Raw genomic sequence first — 13,875 nt, 5'->3', positions numbered from 1 at the left:
CTTTAGAAATCTCATGTTGGTACCTTCTTTGCCTTATATCAAATCTGCTGTGAAAGTGTTCTTAAAATGAACAACGTGTGTTGGGTCATCATCCGAGACAGCTATAACATGAAATATATGGCAGAATGCGGGACAAAAGAGCAGGGGAGTTAGAATTCTCCCCAAGGAAGTTCAGTCTCAAATTTAATTAATGCTTCTTTTTTTTTTACGAGCGTCATGAGCATATACTCTGGAATGGTGACCAAAGCATGAAGGGGCATACAAATGTTTAGCATATCTGGCACGTAAATAACTTGCAATGCTGGCTACAAAAGTGCCATGCAAATGCCTGTTCTCACTTTCAGGTGACATTGTAATTAAGAAATGGGCAGCACTGAATAGCTCAGTGGTTTGAGCATTGGCCTGCTAAACCCAGGGTTGTGAGTTCAATCCTTGTCTTAGCGATTGGCTGAACAAGGAGTATAACTGAGTGAACTTGTACATTGAAATTTTACATTGTTTTGGTTTTGAGTGTAGTTATGTAACAAAACAAAAAAAAAAATCTACATTTGTAAATTGCATTTTAACAACCAAGATTGCACAACACTACTTGTATGAGGTGAACTGAAAAATATTATTTCTTTTATCATTTTCACAGTGCAAATATTTGTAATAAAAATAATATACACTTTAATTTCAATTACAACACAGAATACAATATACATGAAAATGTAGAAAAAATCCAAAATATTTAATAAATTTCAATTAGTAGTCTATTAACAGTGCGATTAAAACAGCAATTAGTCACGATTAACTTTCTACTTGAAGTTCATCATTAAAATATGCGACCACTCGTGTTGGGAGGAGAAAACCCTGCTCAATCGATCGGCCTGTGTATTGTTGATGCCTGGCAGGTGGAAAGCCTTCAGGGAGATGTTGTGGGCTATACCGAACTTCCATAGGCTGAGGGCTTCCAGGCAGAGGGCCGAGGACCTCGTCCCGCCTTGCCGGTTGATGTAAAAGATCATGGCGGTGTTGTCCGTGAGTAGTCTGACCACCTTGCTGTGCAGCTGTGAGCTAAACACTACACAGGCTAAGCGTATAGCCCTGAGTTCCCTGACGTTTATGTGAAGGGACAGCTCCGCGGCTGACCACATCCTTCGGGTCTGAGTTCCCTATGTGGGCCCCCCAGCCCAGGTCCGACGCATCGGACACTAGGTCTAGTGACGGGGTCGGGTCCCAGAAGAGAACTCCCTGGAGCATGCTGGCCGGGCAGGACCACCATTGTAGTGTGGCGATCACCCACGCCGGTACCGAGAGGACCTTGTCCAGTTTGTCACGGGCCTGGGAGAACTCTGAGGCCAACCAGAGTTGGAGGAGCCTCATCCAAAGCCTGGCGTGGCAGACCACGTACGTGCACGCCACCATGTGGCCCAGGAGCTGCAGGTGACGGGGAACTCCGTGACCGAGGCTATAAGCCCCTTCAGGGTCTGGAACCTGTCCAGGGGAAGGGAGGCTGTGGCCTTGGAGGCATCCAGGAGAGCGCCTATGAATTCTGTGCGCTGCACCGGAACCAATGTCGACTTGGCCTCATTTACTAGGAGGCCTAGGTTGGCACACGTAGCCAAGAGCAGGTCCACGTGGTTCTGTACCTGGGACCGTGAGCTGCCCTTGAGCAGTCAGATGTCAAGGTAGGGGAACTTACCTCGGCATCTGAGGTAGGCCGCCACTACCGCCATACACTTTGTGAATACTCTGGGCACGGTGGACAGGCCAAACGGGAGGTAGTGGTCCTGTCTCACTAGGAAACAGAGGAAGCGTCTGTGTCCCTCAAATATATGGATATGGAAGTATGCATCCTGAAGGTCCAGGGCTGCATACCAATCGCCAGTGTCCAGAGTGGGTATGATACATGCCAGAGAGACCATGCGGAACTGGCATTTTGCCATGAACCGATTGAGGTCTCGCAGATCCAGTATGGGCCTGAGCCCCCATTTCGCTTCAGGGATCAGGAAGTAACGGGAGTAAAAACCCTTTCCCCCGGAACTCCCACGGAACCTTCTCCACAGCTCCCAAGCTGAGGAGCCGACCCACTTCCTGCTGTAACAGGGGTAAATGCGACGGATCCCCCTTGCCGTCCGAGTGAGGGGGGTGGAGGGCAGGGGTGAGACAAATTGTAGCATGTAACCCTGGGAAATGGTGTTGAGGACCCATTGGTCCGATGTGATTCGGGACCATTCCGTAAGGAACGCACACAAGCGGTTGCTGAAGGCAAACTTTATTGGTAGGAGGGTCCTCTCGGGGGTCAGCAGGGTACCCTCCTGCAACCAGTCACAACTGCCTCTTGCCCTGCTGCTTGCCCCTGGAGGGCCCAGGCTGCAGGGCAGAGCGAGACTGCCTCTGAGGTCGCCGCTTTTGGGTCTTGGACCTCTTGTAAGCGGGCTTGTATCTTGGCTGGGGCACAGGGACGGAGGCCTGCGTCTTAGGTTTTTCCTTGGGCGAGACGTAGAGCCCGAAGGTTTGAAGGGTGGTACGTGAGTCCTCCATGCCATGGAGCCTCACGTCTGTTTGTTCCGCGAACAGGCCCTTGCCGTCAAAGGGAGGATCCCGCATCACAGACTGCGCCTCCGTGGAGACCCCGAACAGTAGTAGCCATGATGCCCTGCGCATGGACACGGCCGAGGCCATGGACCGAGCAGCCGTGTCAGCTGCATCTGACGGCGCCGCCCTCTTCCACCAGCACCTTAAAATCCTTCCTTTCGCTCTCCAGAAGGGAGGGCTCGAATTTTGGCAGTGACCCCCATAAGTTAGTTAGGAGTTGGGGGCCGGGTGGGTATAAAGGTATTCATGCCCTTTCATGGGCACGAAGTATTCGTGCTCTGCCTTTTTCGATATGGGGGCGAGGGAGGCCGGCGTTCACCAGAGGGCATTGGAGATGTTAGTCACTCCTTCGTGCAGCGGGGGGGCCACTCTGCCTGGTACCGAGGACGAGAGCATGTCAAACAGTGAGTCTGAGGGTCCCTCCATCTCCTCAGCTTGGAGTTGGAGACTGGATGCTACTCGCTTTAGTAGCTCCTGATGGGCCCTGAAGTCCTCCTGTGGTGCGGAGGGGGTGGGGCTGCAATTTTGTCATCCAGTGCGGGGGAGGGGGCCAGTACGGGGCTCTGCACGTTGGCCGGTGCCATGGGATCCACCCCTTGGTCGGACTCCTCGTGCGGTGCCGAGGATCCATGACCCACCGATCTATCCCTCGGAAGTCTGGATAGTGCGGCTGAAGGAGCCTCCGATGCTCCTGCTATTGACCGAGGGCCTTGCTAGGCATGTACGGGGGGCCAAGGGGTCCACTGGCACCACTGGCCTTGCCACGGGGGCCCTTGCCATTGACTATGGTGCAGCACCGGTGGCATCAGCTGGTTGAGTTGGCCCGGCTGAGTCATAGGGCGTCGAGGTCGGGGTTACCAACGATCTATCGGTGCCATGGGAGCGGTACGAGCGGTGGTACCGAGAGCGATGTCTGCCTCGGGACCGGGACGCCAACGTCGACGAACAGTGCCGCCTCAAGCTGCTACTCCTCAAGACGCTTTGATGCCAGGATCCGTGACGACGGGGAGCTGGTGATCCCCGCCGGGAGCCGTGGGCACGGTGCCTTGTGAGAGCTGGAGCGTGACCGGCGACAGCGCCCGTGTCAGGAGTGACTTCGGTAGCTCCGCCAAGAATGGGAGCGTCTACGGCGTCTGTGCCTGTCCCGCCCATACTCTGTACTCAGCATGGAGCGGTGCCTGGAACTCCGCTCCGACAGCACCTGACCAGACAACCTGTTGGGCGACGAAAGCAGAGGCTGGATGCTGTGTCCTGACAGGACACTGAGCGGCGAGCAGGCCAGAGAGCGATCCCCTGACCGGGATCTGCGTCGGGTCAGTGTCGACTGTCGAGAGCCCAGTGGCGGCTTGCCTCTAGAGCAGGGTCTGGGTGCCGGCGGTGCCCCGGGCACCTGCAGAATCATAATGTCTTTGGCTGCCTGCAGGGCCTACGGCGTCGACACAACCGGGCTGCTCCACTCAAACTGAGTCGGAACTCTAGAGCCCAGGGGGGAAACTGGGCTGCCCGTCGCGGGTCTAGCTTCACCCCTTGCTTTCTCTCAATGCCTCTGAGAGGATGGAGCCTCTCTCTGCTTCTTGGATGGGGAGCGGTGCCAGCCACCGGAAGGTGCCGGGAGATTGCTGCACACCGAAGATGAAGTGCCCGGTGCCAATTCCGCTCGGCGCACCAGGGTTGGGGCCAGTGCCGACTCCATGAGAAGGGCCCGAAGTCTAATGTCTCTCTCTTCTTTAGTTCTGGGTTTAAAGGACCTGCAGATCTTACAGCGGTCGCTGATGTCAGATTCGCCCAAGCAGCGGAGACAGTCGGCGTGCGTGTCACTTCTAGGCATCAAACGCCTGCAAGACTCGCATGATTTAAACTCTGGGGCCCGGGGCATGCCTCGGCCCGAACACTAACTAACTAACTAAGCTGAAACTTTATTGAGCGAACACATACAGGTACTACTAACAATGCAACGACTTCTGGGACGAGCTGCAGCAAAGCTAGAGCAAGTAGTTCTGATGCACCGTCACTGGCGGCAAGAAGGAACTGAGGGTGGGGAGAGCGCGCGGCTCCCCTTATAGCGCACTATAGAGGCACCACTCCAGGGGTCGCAGCAGCACTCCCCCTACGGGTACTGCTGAGGGAAAAACTTCTGGCACCGGTGCGCGTGGCGAGCATGCACACCTATTGTGGAATACCCATGAGCAAGTACTTGAAGAAAAACTAACCATTTCCATAGTCAGAGAATGTAGCACTGCTAGGAAATAGCAGACAGATGAATATTCTATTAGAATATGTGCGTTGTCTGCCAGAGCAATTATAAAAATGTTTTTCCTGCTTGCAGACTGTATTCTTTCTATGTGATTTACCTGTCTATTACTGACATATCAAACAGAAAAATTATGGATGAAATACTGCAACAAATTTATTTCTGGCTTTCTCAGCTCTAATGTTCCTAGTTTAAAATACTGGATTGCCTTTTAATTTTTTTAAGCAATGAATAGAAAAGCAACTTATAAATATTCTAGACAGTAGGGAGAGGGCAGAGTAGCATTTGAGGACTGTTAGGTTGTTCTTAAATTACTTGCATTTCACTGTGGAATTTTGAGGTTTGAGGAAATAAAAAAAGTACTGTCAACGTGACAGAAAATAATTTCAAATGGAAAATTACAACAGACTGCATATAGCACCGAGAGAATGACAACATGTTAAGCATATTTTAATAGATCTAACTGGTTTGACTTGTAGAGATGCAATTGGGCCAGCTGCCAAAAAAAAAAAAACAGAAGAATTTTTATTGTCCCGTACTATTGAAGGATTCCTCAGCCAGAGTACACACCTCAGACTACTGAGGTTGCTGTATGCTCCCCCTCCCTCTCCTGTGTCTTTTCGTTGTTGTTCATTTTGAAGACCCTCATTAGCATGTACTAATGAACATACGAGAAATATTTAAAAAAAAAATCTAACAGAAAGAGGGGGATTGAGGAGAAGCACTCAGCAAAGGGGAGAGAGATAAATGAAAGGAACATAAAGTGAAAGCGAGATTCAGAAAAATTAAAGGTTTTATTGCTGTTTTTATTACATCCTTCCCCTCATTCAGGCAGTATAGAGATGCACTCTTAAACCTTTGCACTTTAATAAATGAAGGGCCTGATGCTTCTTTACATGTGTTATTTCTACATCAGTGCTTGGAACTTGTGGGGATTTCTTCCAGTTTCTGCCAGGAAAGTGAGGTTTCCTCCAACCATACGAGTGGCAGGATGTTTGACCCCCGCAAAACTCAAAATCTGGGGAAGATCTGCCAGAGGCACTGTGATCCTGCTCAGACTGTGCTGCTGCCCCAGGGAATAAAGGGATTCCACATCAATCAACGTTTAAGTGCCACAGAGGGGAGGAGACCATGGGTGGAACTATGCAGCAAAGCGTGGCCATCCACCCTGTACGATTTTGAAGAGGTTACCATCTCTTCAAAATGCAACTGTAAAAGTCATCCAACCACCTCTTCAATCCCCTTCATTGGCTTCCTCTCACTTTCTACTGCAAATTTAAGCGCCTCTGTCCTTTCTTTCAAGAATTTATAGAAACTGGCCCAAAGATATCTTTCTGTTCTCCCTGTCTCCTTTACTCTGCACAAACCGCATACCTACTCCTCTTCTTAGGGCACATCTTCACTACCCGCCAGATCGGCGGGTAGCGATCGAGCTATCGGGGATCGATTTATCGCGTCTAGTGTAGACGCGATAAGACGCTCCCCGATCGCTCTGCCGTCGACTCCAGAACTCCACTGCAGCGAGAGGTGGAAGCAGAATTGACGGGGGAGCAGCAGCGGTCGACTCACCACCTTCCTTACAGCCAGGTAAGTCGACCTAAAATATGCAACTTCAGCCACGCATCTTAGGTCGACACTCCCCCGTAGTGTAGACCTAGCCTTAGAGTCTTGCTCTCACATGTGGACCATCTCCTTATTACTCCTTACTCTCCACCTTAAAACAGTTCTTTTTGAGTGTGTAGTTCCACTCAGAAGTACTAAGCTAGGTGATTGAAAAGTCTTTACTCCCACCGCCCCAAACAAAAATCCAAGAATTAACGAGACATGCAATAAACTTCACAATCAGTCTCAGTGTTTTTGTCACATCCCACCCACCTGCTTCAGTTGTACATTGTCTGCTTGGATTTTAAGATCCTGAAAGAATGGACTGGAAAGTATGACTGTCGTCATACTTCTCTGTAGAGTGCCCATACGGTAAATGTTACACATATAATAAACAATAGTAACCACTGCTTCACAGCTTAACAGAGCCAAATTCCAGCTATTCTGGGCTTCAGTTTATTTATTCTCCAAGAGGCAGAGTCAAGCTAAGGGAGGAACAAATTTCCTGGAAAGACAACTAACAATCTTGAAGTTTAATTCTTATTATATAAAGTTTTGCAGTAAAACTTGATACCCAGTAAATGAGCAATTTACTCTTTAAAAAATTATTATTACTACTACTACTACTCCTCCTCCTCAACCTCTTTATACCTGGTCTTTTAGTCAGAAAATACCAAGGGAGAAAAACATCTTTAGAAAGCGTAGCTGAACATCTCTCCATTTTTTTAATCCAAGTTACATTACTAATTTTATTTTGCATCAAACGAGTTAGTGCAAATATAGCTAGTTTCACTGCATAATATCTTCTATTTTAAAAAATTAATATAAAAAGTTTTCAGCTACTACATTTTAAAAACTCTAATAAACTAAACTCCTTTACTAAAAATACAGTTTTATAAAGAAATTAAATAGATTTGTTTAAACAAATACTTGAATGTAGAATTCATTTTAAAACTACCCATCCCATTTGAAAGCCTTCACAATCTGTTCTAGAATCATTCTGTATCTGAAAACCTTAAAAAAAGAACAGGAGTACTTGTGGCGCCTTAGAGACTGGCCTGTCTCTTGCTTACAGACAGCCCCCAAACCTGAAGCAAATACTCACCAGCAACCACACACCACACAACAAAAACACTAACCCAGGAACCTATCCTTGCAACAAAGCCCGTTGCCAACTCTGTCCACATATCTATTCAGGGGACACCTTCATAGGACCTAATCACATCAGCCACACTATCGGAGGCTCGTTCACCTGCACACCTACCAATGTGATATATGCCATCATGTGCCAGCAATGCCCTCTGCCATGTACATTGGCCAAACCAGACAGTCTCTACGCAAAAGAATAAATGGACACAAATCAGACGTCAAGTGTTATAACATTCAAAAACCAGTTGGAGAACACTTCAATCTCCCTGGTCACTCGATTACAGACCTAAAAGTCGCAATATTACAACAACAAAACTTCAGAAACAGACTCCAACGAGAGACTGCTGAATTGGAATTAATTTTAAAATTGAACACCATTAAATTACGCTTGAATAAAGACTGGGAGTGGATGGGCCATTACACAAAGTAAAAATATTTCCCCATGTTTATTCTTCCCCCCTACGTTTTCTCACACCTTCTTGACAACTGCTGGAAATGGGCCATTTTGATTACCACTACAAAAAGTTCTCTCTCTCTCCTCTGCTGGTAATAGCTCACCTTAACTGATCACTCTCGTTATAGTGTATATGGTAACATCCATTGTTTCATGTTGTGTGTGTGTGTGTGTGTGTGTCTTCCTACTGTATTTTCCACTGCATGCATCCGATGAAGTGGGTTTTAAACCACGAAAGCTTATGCTCAAATAAATTTGTTAGTCTCTAAGGTGCCACAAGTACTCCTGTTCTTTTTGCGGATACAGACTAACACGGCTGCTACTCTGAAACCTGAAAACCTTAAGGCATTCCTACCTCATGCATCATGTCCAGTTACCAATGTCTGCCAACATTTTCACCAAATTACAAAGTAAGGCTTTGAGGGATCATACCCTAAGTTTATATCAACAATTCTTTTTGGACATTTTGATTTGGTTGTAATTGGCTGTATAGAAGGAGCAAATCAATACATCCCCAAAAAATGCAGACGCTGCAGGTATCCAAAGCCATGAATCATAGCTCAAAAAACTAATTGCCACAAAAGTAATAAGATTTCTGAATTTTAAAGGCTAGCCATCTCTCTCTCTCTCTCTCTCTCACAAACATACACACAGTTATACAGTATAAGCACATGCTATGGCTAATTCTGTACACCCGAAATTTTGAAAACCAAAGACCTGGCAAGGTAGTAATAATCCTCTGAAACACTGCCATCTTGTGGCAAATTTAGAAAGATATCTCAAAGAAAGAGCAATTATACTATACATGTGCAAGACTCAGAACTGCACTTAATAGAACTTGTGTCTATGAATTTGTGACCTGTATTATCACAACACAATATTACCTAATCTCCATTCCAAAACAAAAAGTAACACAAAATCAGAATATTTTCTCACCACTAGCACATGGATTTTTGCAGAAGAAAATAAATGGAAATGTGTGTTCTTGATCTATTTAGAGCTACAGACAGAATTTCTTTTTAATTTTGACTGAAAAGAACAGCAAAAAGACTACTTTCCTCCATAGTTACAGTATGCATACTATTCTTGTAACATTTTAATATAGGTGGGGCTGGTAGCACCACCTGGTTATGTTCCTTGACACTTCCCACTTTTTCAGTTGCTTATAGATTGCTGTTTGGGCTGAAGTTGTCCATACCAGGTGTCTGTCTCAGCCTGATTTTGTTTTTTTCCCAAAAATTTCAGCCAAAACAGTTCAGCCATTTCCAAGACCGAGAGTAGGAAAAAATACCTTGTTTTGCCAGCTTTAAATTCTGATGACCTTTTATTTGAAAAGCTTTAGCATCCCCATGCTTTGGAGCCGGGACTTGAAATTTGGCAGTGTGTGACCTTTGTGTCAGGAATATGCCTTTTGCCAACCCTGTCGAAATCAACCCAAATTTAGCTAAGTTATAAGCCTTTGGGGAAAAAAACCAAGACAGTTTACAGATGCGTAGAGACTTAGATTTTAACAGCTAAATTCCGCAAAGATTCCCTCCATACTATGCATGCTCCAAACCTGGGGCTGAGCAGGACTTTCCTTGCAATGGCACTTCTAGGTTGCTGTGGACCACGTCAGGTCCAGGCACCTGAACTGAGAGAAGGGAGACTGTCTCTCCTGTACTCTCAATGACACCCCCGCACACACTTCCCCAGGGAACCACAACAGGGTGAAGGAGGAACCTGCCTGATGTGAATGCAGAGGGGACAAGTGTTGGATCTGTGAAGGGATGTGGCAGAGTAGATTGGGACAAGAAGCTGGTGGGAGTGAAGGAACAGGTTGAGGTCAGAGGAGTGAGACTGACTGAGCAAGGAGATTGGGATCTGGGAGCCAGGGAGGGAAACAGGTCCCAGGGGGTGGGGGATGAGAGATCAGATGAGGAGTCATGAAGGAGATTGGAACAAACTGGGCAATTAAACTAGAACTGAGATTCATTTGGGCTGGGGAAGGAGGCAAAGAGGAACAGGAGACCTATCTGATGAGAAGCTGGGGACAGTGGGAGAGAACAAGCAATGGCTGGGAAAAAAGACTAGGACAAGGAGTCAGGAGGGGTGAAGATTGGAGAAGGCATCTGAGGAGGAAGATTATTACTGGGAGCCAGTGGGGATAAGGAATATTGGCAAAGTGGCTACTGTAGGGCAGACGTGGGGGGGGGGGTGACATAGATTGAATGAGGAGCACGTAGTGTGAGGATGCACAGGGACTGGGAACGGCCGGACATTAAGACTGGGAGAGTGCTGAAGGAGAGGGAAGGCTGGGGCAGGGAATTTGAAGTCATGAAATTAGGAATTGCTGGGGAAGAAGACTGGGATGAGGAGTCTGAAGAGTGTAGATTGAGACCAGCTAGGTGAAGAAGCCAGACTCAGATAGGAGGGTCAAGCTTGGGGTGACTGGCCAAATGAATCCGTCCACTAGAATACATTCCCTTCCAGAGTCTAGAATGGAACCCAAGTCTCATAATTCCTTTGATATCAGCAAATATCTTTGAAGTCCACTGGCAAGGTCTCCCATTCTCCTCTAATGCGGGTCCACACAGAGGATGACAACCTACTATTGCTATCTGTTACTCCAATAACTCAAGTGGCAGAAGTTTGTGTCAGGCATCTAAAGGGTCCAACCCAGGTGATGACCCATGTCAGTGTCAATATGTTGCAACAAGATGGATTTTTTTTTCAATTATTTGTACTACAGTAGCTCCCAGGATTGGTCACAAACCAGGACCCCATTGTGCCAGGTGCTGTACAAACCCAGAACAAAAAATACAGTCTCTGAAAAACATAGGAAATTGTACACACAAAATCTGCATTAAAAGAACATAGAAGTTGTAAAATCAAGCGCTCAAAAGCTAAAAAATGCCAGAGTTAAGGTTGCTTGTGCACTCTTAATTTAGCCTCGTTGTCTGCAGTCTTTGGTTACATGATCACAAACTATTTTCTCCAACTGCGGTTTGTTTGGCTTTATATTGTAAAGAATTAACTGATTCCAATTTAAAATCAAGGAAAGGATGGACCCTGCTGCTGATTTTGAAAGGTAGGACAGGATAATGCCCCAGTAACAACCATTTTAAGGGGAATCCTGCATCTGGAATCTAATATTCCCTCTCCTGTATCAAATCAATATAGGGCACATTGTCCCACACTTCAGCAGTGATCATGCAAAGAATCAACTCTGATACTAGTCATACTCTGACCTTTAAAAAAATTTGTCCTTTACTTTTTACATGTTTTTTATTTATTTATTTTCTTGAAATATCATTCTAGAGTGCTAATAGAAGGATACAGCCACACACAGAAACCAGTCGATTGGTTACAGGAGGCATCACCTCAAGTTCAAGTAGCGAAGATTTCACTACAACTGGCTCCTACTGGCAATACCGTGCTTTCTGCCTGGCTTTTTTAGCTCTTTCACCTACTGCTCAGAGAACGAGACAGGAAACTCCACTCTCCCAGACAATTTCCTGAATCACCCCACTCATTCCATCATGGAGTTCCTGCCTTCAGGGCCGGTGCTACCATTTAGGCAAACTAGGCAGCTGCCTAAGGCGTCAAGATTTGGGGGTGCCAAAAAGCGGTGCCCCCATTATTTTTTTTTACAGCATCCCTACGCCCCCCTCTCCGAGCATGCGATCGCCGCTCCACTTCTCCCGCCTCCCAGGCTTGCAGCTCCGATCAGCTGTTTGGCACCGCAAGCCTGGGAGGGGAGGAGAATTAGAGCGGGGGTGGTGTGCTCAGGGAGGAGGAGGAGGAGCAGAGGTGAGCTGGGGTGGGGAGCTGCCGCACGGCTCCCCGGGCCGGGAGGGTGAGGAAGCTGCCACGGGGGTACCTCAGGGCGGGGAGGGGGGAGCTGCCGCGGGGCTCCCCACCCCAGCTCACCTCTGCTACGCCCCCCTCCCCTAGCACGCCGTCGCTTCTCCACTTCTCCCGCCTCCCAGGCTTGCGGCGCCAATCAGCTGTTTGGCACCGCAAGCCTGGGAGGGGAGGAGAATTAGAGCAGGGGCAGCGTGCTCGGGGAGGAGGAGGAGCAGCAGTGAGCTGGGGTGGGGAGCTGCTGCACGGCTCCCCGGGAGGGGGAAGCTGCCGCGGAGGGCGGGGGGAGTTGCCGCAGGGCTAGGGGTGGGGGTGCAAGGTGGAAGTTTCGCCTAGGGCGCAAAACTTCCTTGCACTGGCCCTGCCTGCTTTCTATCCTTCCAGCCTCTTTTTCAAAAAGAGGAAAAACAGGCCAAATTCATCCATGGCATTACTCCCTTGACATCAGGGAGACCACTGTCCATAGTCTCATCTGCAACTGAAATTGTAGACAATGGATTTGCATACTGGGTTCTGTCACACAGTATTTACATTTATAAATGCTGAGGTCATCACAATTTGACCAGCAGAAGGCTAACCACAGATCTGACAAATCATCTGCTCTAGGCCCTGCAATCCTAAAATGCCCTTAAGCAAATTCAGGAGATATGCTCTAATTTCGCAAATGTGCACCTTTCGGTTATGTGGAAACCAAGATTTTATCCCTGTCTTAATATAAATTTAGCTGCCTAGCTGAATTCCCTCCAGTCACCAATCTCCAATTTAATATTTCCCCTACCAACATGAGAGGACATTGGAATCCACCTGTTTTTGTTCTGGGCTCCTACAGGACATCTCAACTGTGCATGCTCATACTTGAAATGGAGTCTGGGACGCTCCCATGCATCATACTTGATCAATATCTGCAACCCTATACTCCAGTGCAAGACTGTCTACACACTATCAAATACAAAAAAGTGTCACACTGAAGCCCAGAAGAGGTTGATTCCTAAAACCGTTATAACAGTAATAAATGATTTAAGAGACAGCCACAAGACACCATCACCACCAGTATAACACAGAGGTTCTCAAACTGGGGGTTGGGACCCCTCAGGGGGTCACAAGGTTATTACATGGGGGGGTCGCGAGCTGTCAGCCTCCACCCTAAACCCTGCTTTGCTTCCAGCATCTCTAATGGTGTTAAATATACCTCTATCTCAATATAACGCTGTCCTCAGGAGCCAAAAAATCTTACCGCGTTATAGGGGAAACCGCGTTATATTGAACTTGCTTTGATCCACCGGAATGCACAGCCCCCCCCCCCCCCGGTGCACTGCTTTACCGCATTCTATCCGAATTTGTGTTATATCGGGTAGCGTTATATTGAGGTAGAGGTGTATATAAAAATGTGTGTAATTTATAAGGGGGGGGGTCGCACTCAGAGGCTTGCTGTGTGAAAGGGGTCACCAGTACAAAAGTCTGAGAACCCCTGGCCTAACACATACCGACCCCAGCAAGCACTTTCCAAAAGCACTCGCCCAAATGCAAAATCTTATCACACCACCAGGACAACACATCCCCTTCCTGAACAGCTACCAAAATCTTTTACTCCTGAAGACAAGCTTCCCCAACCAAGCTCTTCAGCTGCCAAGACATGTGATCATCCTTTGACAACACACCACCCCGCTGCCACACATCCTCCAGAAGAATTCCAACTCAACATAAAACTTGCTTGTGTATAAAGCACCTCAATCGGTATAATCAACTTAATTTTAAACTAGTATATTTTAAAAGAAATATCTATACATTTTCACAGCATCAAGCTCAAATTTAATAGAAAAATTCTATATTTTTTCCCTAAATTTAAAATGTTATTTCCCCACTTGCATATGTCCCTCTCGTATGCTTTAGTTAATATTTAAATATTTTTAAAATAATTCCTTTATAAGAACTGAAAATATAAATTTTCCAGCAATCAGTTAACTCCCATTAATTTGAAGAGCAACTCTATGTC

At 47.1% G+C, this 13,875-nt stretch overlaps 1 protein-coding gene across 14 annotated transcripts in view; it reads right to left on the bottom strand.

Moving 5' to 3' along the window:
- CADPS2 (calcium dependent secretion activator 2) overlaps positions 1 to 13,875 on the bottom strand; it is a 568,361-nt gene that overhangs the window by 466,404 nt on the left and 88,082 nt on the right. The window lies entirely within an intron of this gene.

Source organism: Chrysemys picta, chromosome 1, assembly GCF_011386835.1.
Source record: "Chrysemys picta bellii isolate R12L10 chromosome 1, ASM1138683v2, whole genome shotgun sequence".
Taxonomy (NCBI): Eukaryota; Metazoa; Chordata; order Testudines; family Emydidae; genus Chrysemys; species Chrysemys picta.
This window is presented reverse-complemented; position numbering and strand designations above follow the sequence as displayed.